Here is a 13,404-nt window from a genome sequence, read left to right on the forward strand (position 1 = left end):
GTGAACTTTTGGATATAGTATTAAATAATTTCTGATACTATGTTTATGATTAACAATCTTATTAACGTCTTTAAAGACGAAGTTGTACTCATGTTTTCTTGCTTTGCCAGGTGTTTTCAGAGTTTGGTTTTTAGGTTTTTTAAAACACTTTTTCTGGATGTGGCTTTTAAAAAATGTTTTCTAGATGTTCAGGAAATGTATCAGTCACTTTCATCAATTTTCTACACTTCCTCTTCTTACTTGAGACATTTCCAGAGACTGACCCTTCTGTAAAAGGTTGATAATCCTGGGTTTAACTTTTTCATGTAGAGATTGACATACAGTTTACTACTATTTTCTTTAAAGAATTCAGGATCTATTATGAACATTTCTTAGTAGCTAAAGAATTTGTAAATAGCACATACTTAAACAGTTCCTGACAACAGGATTCAGATTTTAATGTTTTTGGGCTTTCATATTCTGTAACAAGCTTTATACTTCTCAAAATGCTCTGTTAAAAATAAGTAGAGAACTCTGGTTAATATAGAGTGAGATCATTCCTATGAGGCTTCTTGCATCAGTTGCAGTAACTGTGAAATCCCAGTTCTGTTGCTTGGAATAGCTGTAAATCTTGGACATAACCCAGGGAAGCCCACACAAAAGGCACGTGAGAGAAAAACAAAAAATAACATGGAATTTTTTTTTTTTTTTTTTTTTTTTTTTTTGCTTCTGTCCTGAAGTGATTTTAAAATAACTCAGTAAGGAAGTTAGTTTTCTAAATATTTACTTAAGTATTGCTTTTTATTTTACTTTTTTTTTTTTTCCCCTGGAGCTTTTGGAAGAGCTTTCAAAGGGGAGAAACAAGGAAATTAATAAATCTGAAAACACTGATCAAGTCAGAGGCTTTTTTTTTAATATACAATGACTGAAAGTAAAATCGGAGGTTTTATATTAGTTTTTCTAAATTTTGAGCAGTTTTTGATCAGTGTATCAGCTGTACTAGATTTGTTTTGCATACTGGAAGGAAAGATTTTTTTAAATCTGACCTTTTTTTGTAATTTTGTTCCAACACTTGGAAAATTTCTTAGTGTATAATTGAAATTCTTAGTATTCATTTTTTTTAACACTTGAGAAAGTTTAAACATTTGGAAATGTTTAAATTCAGATCTTTCCGGGTTGGTGAAGTTAACAACTGAGAGGATCTATTGTCTAACTGTTATGAGTGGAAAGTGAGAGGGAAAGCAAAATCAAATACAAACCAAGTTGTATTTCTAAAGTAATTCAGGCATGTAGTGTGTTTTTTAAAATATATTTTTAACTGGTGCATTATCTTTGGCTTCTGCTAAAGAGTTGCAATTGCTGGATCACAAGTGAAAATCGGTTTGTTCTTAGTTCACTTCTTACTTGGAAGTCACGGATTTCAGGTAAAACGATGCAGTTGGACAATTCATAGCTATCCTTGGAATTCAGAGACTTATAAAAGAAACTTTTCAGTGTGAGAGATCAGTACTACCAGACACATATAAAGCCATTCTGGCTGCATTTTTGAACCAGTTTTTCTGATTGGTCTTGGATTAAGTTAGATCAAGGACTCTTATAGTGCAATAACAGCCTGTCCTCTCAATGGGCATATATTTTTTATCCAAAGATTGGAAAAGTCCTGAAATACAGCTGTTGTATTGTCAGTGCCCTGCCAGTTTTTTGGATTTTTGTTTCTTTTCAGTTATAAATTGGGCTGTGATACTTTCCAGATTTGAAGGCAGTTGTATTCTGGTTATTCAAGGGCCTTCTGGGGGGCAGTGTACAGCTGCTTCATCTGTTCTGGGCAAGATCTTGCTGAAGTGTAGTATGGTGGTAAAAGGCCAGTCATGAGGTTTGTTCATCTTTGGACTTAGTGTTACAACTGCCACAGTAATCAGAGTTTCCAATATAGCAGTAGCCTTGGAGCCCTGAGGAGAGTTGTCCTGTAATTTTTGTTTATCATTGACTTTCCTAGATTTCCTTGATAGATTTCAGATGGATAAACTGAAGTGAGGTAGAGTGGCTTCAGGTTGGTTGGATTAAGTGGTAGAGGTGGTCTTTTCTGTCTCCTCAGATCTTCATCCTCGCCAACCTAACAGTATCACTTTGTATCAGTTGTCCACCCAGCTGGCCAATTCTCTCATTCCTCAGGCTGGGTTAGTGCCTTGAGGATAAAGCCTAGATTTTTTTTTTTTTTTTTAAATGCAGCAATTCTGCAGATCACAGTGACACCTGTTATTCAAATCTGTACCTACACCTGTGTCTCATCAACATATCCCCTAGCTTGTTGCCATTGTCTCCTGATTAATATATATAATAATATATATATTTAGAACTTCTATTGGCTTCCTACAGTACCCACTCCCAGGAAGCATTCCTGCAGTTTGTGACAAATTCCTGAATTACCTAGACTTTCAGTTCATCTTGGAAAAGACTCATTAGCTTCTGGGGATGGCAGTTCCATATCATCCACAATACCTCACGGTTAATAGCAAAACATTGCTTTATGATGTTGTCTAATGTACTGTAATGCTTTTCAGTTATCCTTCTCCAACACTGTTGTTTCCTGGATGACAGCATTGCTCTTCTAATTCTAAAAATATGAGTCCTTAGTTAAACTCACTTGTCAGATCTTTTTAGTTCTCTGGACGAAAAATAGTGTTGGGATATTATCTGACAGAACTTACAGTGATGAAAATAAAATACTGTACTTGTCCCTTAGAGCATTAAGAAGGTACAGAAGAAGTTATGGCAGCTTTGTGCATATGCTGTTTTTTTTTTTTTTTTTTCTTTTGTGGAGGGCGGCTATACAAGTTTGTGTCCAGAAAGGACCTGTTGTACTGAAAATTTTGACAGCAAAGTCTGAAACCAAATGAAGGAAAATAACTGGCCTATGTTTCTAGTAGTTCTGTGGTATGGGATAAAATACTGATGAAGCAATGCAGAACATGACTTTGGGGATTGCTGTGTGCCTTGGAGCTTTATCCATAAAGAATGATATAATCATTGTAATAGGAAACTTTTGGGCCCCTACTGGGTTGCATTTGGAATGTTTTGATAGCTCACACCATTCTAGAGAGCTAAAATTTGAGTAAAACTCATAATCCCATGAATTACTAAAATCCACTATTAAGTTACTCAGTGATCCCATTTTAATTTGTCTCTTCAGTGAAATGGTCACTGAAAAATAGTCAGCAGTTTGATTCCAGGCATTTTCATCTCCACGTTGCTTAGCTTAAAAGAAAAAAACACAGTGCCTGGAAGGCTGTCTGAAGAACAGTGGCAAACTGTTTTGAAAGTGGTTGCCTGTTGTCCTTCATACAAAACTGGTGATATGAGTAGAACCTTCACACATTTCTTAAGTCAGCTTTGGTGTTAAGTCTCCTTTTATTTTTCTGAAAGTAGAAAGAAGACAGATTTTTTTTCACAGCTGTTTTTAGCTGAATATACATGCTCAAATAATTGGGACTGACTTAAAGGAGAACAATTGCAATTATCTTGTGCTTTAGCTCTTGTTGAGTCTTTTACTATTAGATTCTTTCCTCAAATGTTGGAAGTTACTGAGGGACTTCTCACTGAAGTGCAGAGCTTCTACAAATAGAAACTCCCTGACTTGTATTTTGTGTTATCTTTTATCTGTACTATTACTTTGCCCTGACTTGTTCCTGGAAAAGAGATGCATGTAAGTTTCTGCACAGCTTTCACAGTTTCAACATAGTCTGACTCAGTGCTGTTCACCTGGAAGATAGGCAGTAATTTGGCTTTGGTTTTGTTCTTCAGAAAGAGACTCTTGTCAAATAGGAAATAACCCATAATAGGCTCACATGGAAAAATTGTTGTTTTAATGGAAATTTTAGTAGGTGCTTTTCAGCTGAGTGCAGGGCTGTTGGTGTTGAAAAGCTAATCTTAAACTTCAGCCAACATGTAAAGTGGGTTGTGAAATACTCCATTCTTCTCCTCCTCCAGTGGTAAAATACTTTGTGTGTGGTTTGGTTATTGGGTTTGGGGTTTTTTTTGGTTGGTTATTTTTTTTTTCCCCTCTTAATTATAACTCTTTAATGCCACAACCTTCTTTATTAATTAAAGCACCATAGGAAGAAATTTGGTTCCAACTGAAGGCTGAAATTATAGCCATGAGAGTAATTTTTTGTGCCCCCGGAAAGGGTGAGAAAGAAGTAATGAAAACTACTTTGCAATATAATTGGCCTTTTATTATAAATGCCTTGCATGTTTTATCCCTGTGAGTAATATTTTGTCCAATTGGCCTTAGCGAGGCCACAAACAGCATATAGCAAAACTAAAAGTATGCTCCTTGTCTTAATGGAGTTGCATAGTAAAGCACTGAATAGCAGCATATTCAGAATTCTTAGCTGCAGTTTATATTCTACCATTAGGGACTGTGTTTCTTTTCCCCTTACCTAATACATATTTACAACTTCCCAGATCACAGTTGATGTTGTTCTGCCCCTGTGCACCTTGGTGAAAAGCCTGCCCCGTAATTTTTAGAATTTATTTTAGGTATTGAAAATTTGCTACTACATGCTCCAAAGCTTTCTCTGGGCTGAACAATCCCAGTGTCTTCAGCCTCTCCTCAGAGGACGTGTGATGCAGCTGACAGCTGTCTTTGTGGCCTTGCACTGAACTTGCTCCTGTTGACATTTCATAATGTGGATCCAAAAGCAGACCTGGTAGTGCAGATACCAGAGAAGTGGATTGTGCATGAAGCAGAACAATTGCTTCCCTCAGTCCACTGGCTGTGCTTCCATTTCCAAAGCCTGGGAAGCTGTTAGCTCTCCTTGCTGCCAGCTGCAGGGCTGATTCATGGCTTGCCAGGACCTCCAGCTTGTTTTCAGGGGAGTTGCCTCCCAGTCAGGGTGGTCTTCAGGCTATGCTCTCATGACATTTTTGTGGGCCATATCTATGTTATTCTGAATGGCAACCTTGCCCTCCAATGTGTCTTCTACACCTGTAAATGTAGTGCTTGCAGACTTACTGTGTGCTCTGCCAGGTCACTGTAAAAGAATTTAAACAGGATTGGTCCCTAAGCTATTCACTTTGTAACCATCGGCAGATTGTGAACCATCAGGAGCTGCTGTTTGAGCCCTGTGATAGAGATATTTGGGCTTTTTTGTCAGCTAGTAGTTTACACGTCCATGCTGTAACTTGGATCAGGTTAGGTGCAAAGATGCTGCAGGAGAGATTGTTGAGTATTTCTAAAATCAGGGTGGGTGACACCAGTGATGTCTCATCCTTAAATCCTGTCATTTTATGACAGAAGGCAATCATATTGGTCAGGCATGATTTAACCTCTGTAAATCCATCCTGGTGATTCTCCTTAATATGCCCAGAAATGCCATGCAGGCAGGCATGTGTCAGAACATACTGTGGAAGTAGATTAACAAACAATGAAAGTAGGCTTGGACTGTGATGTTTTCTTCCCTAATGATCCCTCAGACTTGGTAATCGGTAACCTGTGCACAATCCCACTCCTGCTCTTCCTTTCTGGTTGCCCAGTTGCTGTCCATCTGTAGGTGATGAGTGCATGCTGGTCACAGGATTGAGCACCTGCATCTTTGGGAATGTGGTGATGAATAAGCTGGGACTTCATGTGACCTGGGGGAACAAGTTTGTCAGGAAGAGGATGCCTCTTCGGGAGTGATTCTTGCTCCCTGTGTGTGTGTGTGAGGAATTTACCAGATAAGAAGGTGACAGCAAAAGTGACAGTAAGTTTAATAATTATTTTAGCTTGATCTAATCCATGTTAATAATTATATTGATGATCTGCTTAAAACCAGTGGGCTTTGCCCTGGATTTTCTTTTGTATTGATTTACTTCCATTATCTTGACATTGGCTTGGCAGTAAAAGTATTGCATATTCAGGTGTCAGAGTGTATGAAAAATCTGTATTTGCCTTCTGATACGCATTTAAAGCTTCTTTTTTTTGGTAGTTGTCTTTTTTTTTTGTTTTGTTTTGTTTTGTTGCTACTGTTAATCTGCTTTTACAACTTCTCTAATTGTGTTGTGGCTTTTTTTCTGCTAATCACTATTTTGATATTCCCTTATTACTCATAATTTTAGGTGGTCTTTAGAAAACACCAGCACCTGCAAATGCATTAAGATCCACAGTAAAACTCAGACTTGCTTGATTTGCACAGAGTAAGAAGCAAAAAAATTTAACCTGATTGTATGATGCTGAATAGTGAGTTCACAATGACTTATTGGGGAATTCAGTGTTTCTCAGATCTTATCATTAGCACCACTTGCCTTACTGATTCCGATGCTTAATTTTCCTACTTCTGTTACTGATGAACAGTTATTACTCTGTACAGTTCATCAGATACGAAAATAATTTTGTCATATGATGATAGTTGTCCTTAGTTTTGTCCTGTATAGAACTATACATTTAGATACTCATTTTTATTAACTGCATTATTTTTTAGGACATGAAAAGCCCCTTCAGAGTAAGGTTACAAATATATTTAATAAAACAATTCTAAAGGAGCAGTAGCTGAACTGATTATAAGACTTAAATTCTGCAATTTAGAAACGTTCTAGAAACCGTCTAATTGGCAGTGAATTAATCAGAAATACAGTATTCACAAAATACTGTTTTGAATGGCAGATGTAATTAGTTCATTATTTTAATCCTTGCAATAGTGTTTAATTGCAGTAAGATTTTAATACTTTAGGAAAAAGATCATAACAGTTGGCAAATCATTGTCAGTATTATAACTCAATCTTACGTGTATTCCAAAATCATACTGCCATTTTCTAAACGGAGACTGAAAAATTCATGTAGGGGAAAAAGTCAAATACTAAATGATAAATAGTAAATATTATCTCTATAGTAAATTTTAGATATCTAAGTTCTTACTTTTATGTATAATGCCTGTCTCTTTGATATTTTAAGAACTGGTTTTATGCTTTACTTGTGAAGTGTAAAATCACATTTTCCTCATATTCAGTTTAGTAAATATTTTATTTTTGTAAATAAAAATTAACATGCAAATACAGTATTTGTAGAATATTACATTTGGAAATGGACAAATGATTAAATGTATTTCACAATCAGCTAGCTCTGTACTTTAACCTGAGAGGAATAACCAGGGCTTTGGAAAGAAGGCAGTTAAGTAATTTCATAATCATTCATGCATTACAGCAATAATATTGGCACACACAAGCATAAAAACTGGTTTTGCAGTTTCTTCCTGATACAAACAAATGCAACAATCTTCAGTGGGCTTTCTTGTATAAGAAAAGATCACCTAAATAAGTAAGATCAAATGAAAGCAAGATTTTAAGACATTAAGGTTTGTCGCCACACTGATTTTAAATAGACAATAGACAGATAAAAATTATTCTGTAAATGTCCTTTCGTGGTATTAAGTAATTTTGTGAATTTTTTCTTACTGATCGAGGGAGGCATTGACTTACAGTATGTTTGGCTCAATTCCAGATTATTTTGTTTGTATAAAAACTCCTGTAGTGTCAGTTAAATAAGTTGCTTCTTAAGCATTTTAAGTTTTCTCCATTTAAGGATTGCTGCAATTCAGAAATGTTTGAAGTTATTCTTATTTGTATTTTGTTTGTATTATAGTTTAGACTGAAGAGAATGCTGAGTAGCATTGTGGTGGGACATACCTAGTGAGTTTCTGGCCAAGAGAGAAGATCTCCTTCTGCTTGCAAATTCTGTATTTACAATATAAGATCAGGCAGGTTGGGGGCGGGGAGCATAAAAAGAATTATTTTGTGAAAAAATTATATATTCTGGATTATGTTTGGGAATAGACAATTTTCAATGGGCAGATGGTAAGCAAGTGGTGGGCAAGATAATTTTATTGTCTGAGTGTTATGACGTGAAAAGAGCAAAATAGTAACCAGTACAAAAATTATTAGGTGCCTTTGTTTCTGCAATGTTGTGACACCTCTTGTTCATCAACTTGTGCATGTTGCAGTCCCACTGGACCTGTCATCCCTGTGCATCTCATTCTGTTATTGTCTGCTTACACCTTTTCCCCATGTGGCATTTGAGAGAGCATTTGTGGCATGATCTGCAATCCTCCTCCGTTTTAGCGGACCACCAATATCTGGTGACGTTTTAAGTGCTTTAGGACTGGCTGTTCATGTTATGTAATTGGCAAGATAAGGGAAACTTCTGTGCATGACTAATTGAATATAAGAATGAAAAAAGTGCACTCTGATTTATCCAAACTGATGAAATGTTTACATGCAACTATGTTAAAAAAATCCCAAAACAGTTGTGGTGATAATTGCTTTCCACTTTGCTTATCTCCAAACATACAGAATCTGGAGTGCTTTTAGCTTGTGTTTTTAAACATCTTTGCTAGATGCTATGAAGCCTGTGGTTTTGGGGGTGGAGCTGTGTTTTTTTTCTGTGTGAATATTGTGTGCTTCAAGATAGTAAATAGGGAAAACAGTTGTGGTTTTTTTGTTTTGTTTTGGGGTTGGTTTTTTTTTGTCCCTAGAATTGCTGTATTTTTGTTTTGGAAATTGGCATTAATTTTGGCAGATGCTCAAGTACCAAATTGAGAATGGATTTACTAATAGATACTTATCTATAAGCAGTAATTTATAAGTGTTACTGGATGAACCAAAAGAAGGTAGTGATGAAAACAGTAGCATTAGCTTAGTAAAGGCAGGTTTGGTCATTTGGAATTATTTTAAGGTCTTAAAATGCCATAGACTAAATATTGGGGACTACAGTGGAGCAATGTTGAAATGAAGAAGGGATTATTAATTTGGAAGTGAAAGCTGTAACATCTCAAACTTGTCATAACTGTTAACTTAAATAGCTGAATTTCCACTTAAAAATGTATTATAAATCAGTTAAATCTGATTGGTATAACTTAAGTGCTTGCAATTCAATAAAAGCTGGTTTAAGAATGATACTACTTTAAATAAAAGACCCATTGCTTTCACTCATAGTTAACCCATGTGAATGTTAAATGACAGGTTTTGATTCAGGTGTAGTAACTTGTATTAATGACTGTATTTATGCCATGAGTAGTTGTTGTGTGAAAGGGCTTTAGGTGAGTTAGGAGTTGCATGATAGTAGGTTGGGTGGAGATACTATTTGAGGTAAAAAATAAAGAATTTGGCTAAACCAGCAGCTAAGTATCTCTTTTCTGAAAGGTTTTAACTCTCTTAAGGTTTGGAAGGAGAAGCACTTTTATGGATTGAGTCAATGACAAGATGCACAAACAAATTGCTGGAAGAGTTTGTTATAGAGTTTGTTCTATGCATATGTGCTATAAAGTTTCAGTCACAGACTGTGGAAATATTACTCATTATTGCATTTCTATGGAGAAGTGTTTACTGCAGAGATTTTGAGGAGGGGATTTTAAGGACTCTTTTGGAATATAGCCTTAGAGCAATGTTAAAAATAAAAAGAGCAGCCAGTTTGTAAATTGTTTGGGAAATAGGGGTGAAAGAGACTTGAAGAACCTTGTATGAAGCCCCTAGTCTATCTAGTGCTCAGAATTAGATGTCTCAGAATATTACTCGATGTAATCAATGAGCAAAGGCTCCTGCAAGTCAGCATCCATCCAAACAGTGTGTTTCACTGGTGTTTCAGTTCCCCGAGCTGCGGAGGGCAGAGGTGGACTTTGTGTGTGTCTCACAAATGTTTCCTGAGGGCCACTGCTCGCAAACTTGCAGAAGAGCCAAGACCCTGCTGTGCTGTGGTTGGGATGGAGATCAGCTCCAGCTCTTACCCCAAGGATTCAGACCTGTGTTTCCTGCTGCAAGGACCAGGCTGCCAAGGTAGAGGCTGTTAAGCAGGAGTCATGTTCCCTTTCTTCAGTAAATGCATGTCTTGGTGCAGAAGGAGTTACAGCTCTCCCATACTTACACTGATCCCTTACAGGATAAAGTGGATGAGCTCAGAGTGGGGAATAAAGTCTGTTTGTCTAGTATCCTACTTGCCAGTGAAATCCAGCTGGCTAAAAGCTATCCTATTTAATTTCTGTTTCCCCTTTCCATAGTAGTGTTGGTTTTGTGATTTTGTTTTGTCTGGGGCTTTGATTATTTTATCCTTTTTTACAGTCAGTTATCACTGTATGAACAGATTCAGAAAAAGGTAGCCCCTATCTGCCCCCCCCCCCCCCCCTGCTTCCCACTCCAATGCTCGAGGTACACTGTTCAGAAATATGGATTAAAATATTCCCAGGCCAGAGGAGTGCCCTGTGTCATTTGTGGCTGTCCTGCCATGGTAAGAACCACACCATTCATGCAGTCCCTGAAATACAGTGGTCAGACTCTTGCTTTCCATCTTCAACACAGCTAGGTGTTCTACTCTCCTCTGGTTCTCCCAGAGCCCTGCTCTCCTAATGTTTAGAAATAGTCTGACTTTCAGTTTAGACTTATATGTGGGCAGTGTGTATTTTCTCCTGCTCCAACACTCATTTTGCTTTGCTTTACTTAGGCTTGACATGTTATGATCTTTTAGCCTTATCTCTGTCTAATAGGTTCCTATTGCTCCCCTCATCTTCACATCTGTTCTAGTAAAAAATTCATGTTGTTAGATACGGCTGACCAGAATTGTACCCTGTATTCCGCTGATGTTATGCTAGTGGCTTGTGTGATGACTTTAATTCTTCCCTGTTTTAGCCGGAAATATTCCCTCATGATACAATGTAGGCCTGTTTGTCTGTCTTTTTTTAAATCTATTTTCCCCTTGCCAGATCACATTGATGACTCACAGTTACCCTGTGATCAAGCCAGACTGATCTTTCCCTTCAGTATCGTCTAACGCGATCCCTGGTTTCCCACATCCTGTGTGAGTGTGCTAATCACAAGCTTATTATCTCATGGTATAGGTGACCTTCTGCTATAGCTGGTTAGAAAAAAAAAAAAAAAAAAGAGGCAGGGAGTGGGTTGTTGCAGTGGTTTCCACTCTGTCTTGTGATAATCTTGAGCTTGATAGTTCACATTTTCTGTGTTTGAGACAAAGTTGGCTGAATTAAGACCTAGGATGTCAAAGAAATAACCTCATTGTATATTGATGGGGTTCTGGTGTAAAATCATGTGAAGCTGCTTGGCTGTGTCATCATAGCTGGAGTGATATTTTGTATGACTGATGGCAGACCTTGAAAGCCATGGAGCTTATTGTAAAATAAGAAAGGAGGTGTGTGTTGTGAGTACAAACCCTGGCATTGTGTAGTAGCTGAGAACGGGTTTTCAGAATTGCAGCTCTGGATTTAATTTTCTAACGTCTGCCAAAGCTTCTCAAGTGGGCTGTAAGTATTTTTTTATGTATTGTCCTTAACTTATCTCTGCCTTTGCTCTATATCTGTAATATGGGAGAAAGGTTTACCTTCTGGTCATGTGTTTTGTCTACTTATGTTGCAAGACCTTTAGGGAAGGAACTTCTTCACTACTTTTGTGTACTGTCTGGAAAACCCCTGTTGGTTGAAGGCTGTGGACCCTGTCACAGACGATGGCATTTGCAGCATTTTCTTTTTGAAAAAATATTTAGTTTACAATAAAATAGTTTACAAGTGCAACTTGTTTAAGAACAAGATAGTCTTGTGATGGGTGCTGCAAATATTATATACAAGCTTACTTTTAATCATATAGTGGATTTGAGATATATTTTGGTAATCATGATTGAAAGTGAATACGCTGCTAGTCTCCATATTGAAACATGTATTTTCTCACTCCATTATTTTAATATGTTGCCAGATTTTGTTATCTTTTTCTTCTGTACACTGATGAATGGTGAACTGCATTTGAAAACCATGCAGAAAAAATGAGTGTTTGGGCTGTCGCATCCTTTTGTCTTCCTTTTAATGCGGAATAAACAATCTGGTTTTCTTTTTAGTGAAAGAAGGGGTGATAATGGTCTTGTGTACATTTAGAATATTCTCACGTTCAAATGGAATTTTCCCCCTGGGTCTATCATTGCTCTCTTCAGTAGTTATTCAGTAATGACTGTTTCTATATTGGCTTTGAATGTACCTCTGATGAAGATTGGGAAAACAACATTAACACATGAGATTTATGAGTTACATAAAATGAGACAATATTCTAGTATGAGCCACGAGTTCTTGAAAGCATATTTAAAGAAGCGCACAAGTACAATAATTATGTCAGGGTGAGGTTCCTCATGCAGATTTCAGCTGCTTTACTCATTAATTATTTAAAATTCCAAGTGCGACACCTCATAGCTTAGTGACTGTAACCTGCTGAGCCTCTGATCTAAACAATTAAAGCCAAAACATCTGGATTCAAATTCCATTTGAAAAGAAGATAAATTGATTATTTCTCAGCTATGCAATTATCCTTTGCAAAAAAAGTAATTTTGCTTTCTCTTCTCAGAAGGGAAAGTAAATCAGTGTGTCATCACCAGAGAAAATCCCAGACTGGGGTCAGAGTATCTGTGATTCCAGATAATCATTTATGAGCCCAGAAAAATTGCTTCTCTACAGCTTTCTGAGTTACTTTGTTTTTAAATTTATTTACTGATTTCAGAGAAGAGGAGTTTATAAATCTTTACTTAAGCTTCATGAGGTGTCTCTTGCAACTTGCATGCCAAACCATTTCTGACTGGAGACCCATCTTGTTTGTGTTAATGGACTCTGGATAATGGTAACCTTTTAGGAGGCTGCCGCATGAATTTTGAGCAGTCTTGCATGTCTTCAGCATGCTTACAAATTAAAATACTGAGGATTGAGTCTTCATCAAATTACTTTGAAAAACACTTTAGGATCATGATTTCATGTATGAATGCTCATACAATACGGCCAGGCAAAAGAAAGCAAAAAGAAGTGAGAAACACAAGCATAGAGTTAAGGATGCATTTTCTCTGTGTCAGAGAAGAAACATCGGGTTTTGTGCCTCTTGGCAATGTGTTTATGGGAAGGAAGGGAGGGACATGACTGTAGAGAAGTAGATTGGGCCAAAGGGAATCAACTTGGAGTATGGTGAAAGTCAGACCCTTTCACAATATCAGTGTTTTGGCAGAATTGATGCCAAATGTTACAGAGGAGAATCTGCAGGAAATCCATCTGTTGGTTGATATGTTTGCAGTATAGATAACATACATGAAGTCAGAAGAGAGAGAGACAAAGATCAGGGAGAGAGAGAGAGACTTTTTTTTTTCTCTTTTAATTGAGAAGGGTCTAGTGATTCAGTGTTATCTCATAGCACAGTTAATGCTGTGTGAAGGGGGTGAATCATCTCCTTGTCCCATATGTCAGTCTGTTGAATATGAGAAGAACAGGCATACAGTGCCTTTAATTCATGTGTGTTTAGAACTGCAGATGTGCATTTTGTTGTCAGTCTCTACAGAGTGTTAATGAAATACTGATCATCAAAGTGCCTGTGTTCCCTGGGAAGCTTGGGTAACCAACCTCACTTCAAAAGGGAGAATATACCGCTCAA

This window comes from Vidua macroura, chromosome 1 (assembly GCF_024509145.1).
Source record: "Vidua macroura isolate BioBank_ID:100142 chromosome 1, ASM2450914v1, whole genome shotgun sequence".
In the NCBI taxonomy this organism is placed as follows: domain Eukaryota; kingdom Metazoa; phylum Chordata; class Aves; order Passeriformes; family Viduidae; genus Vidua; species Vidua macroura.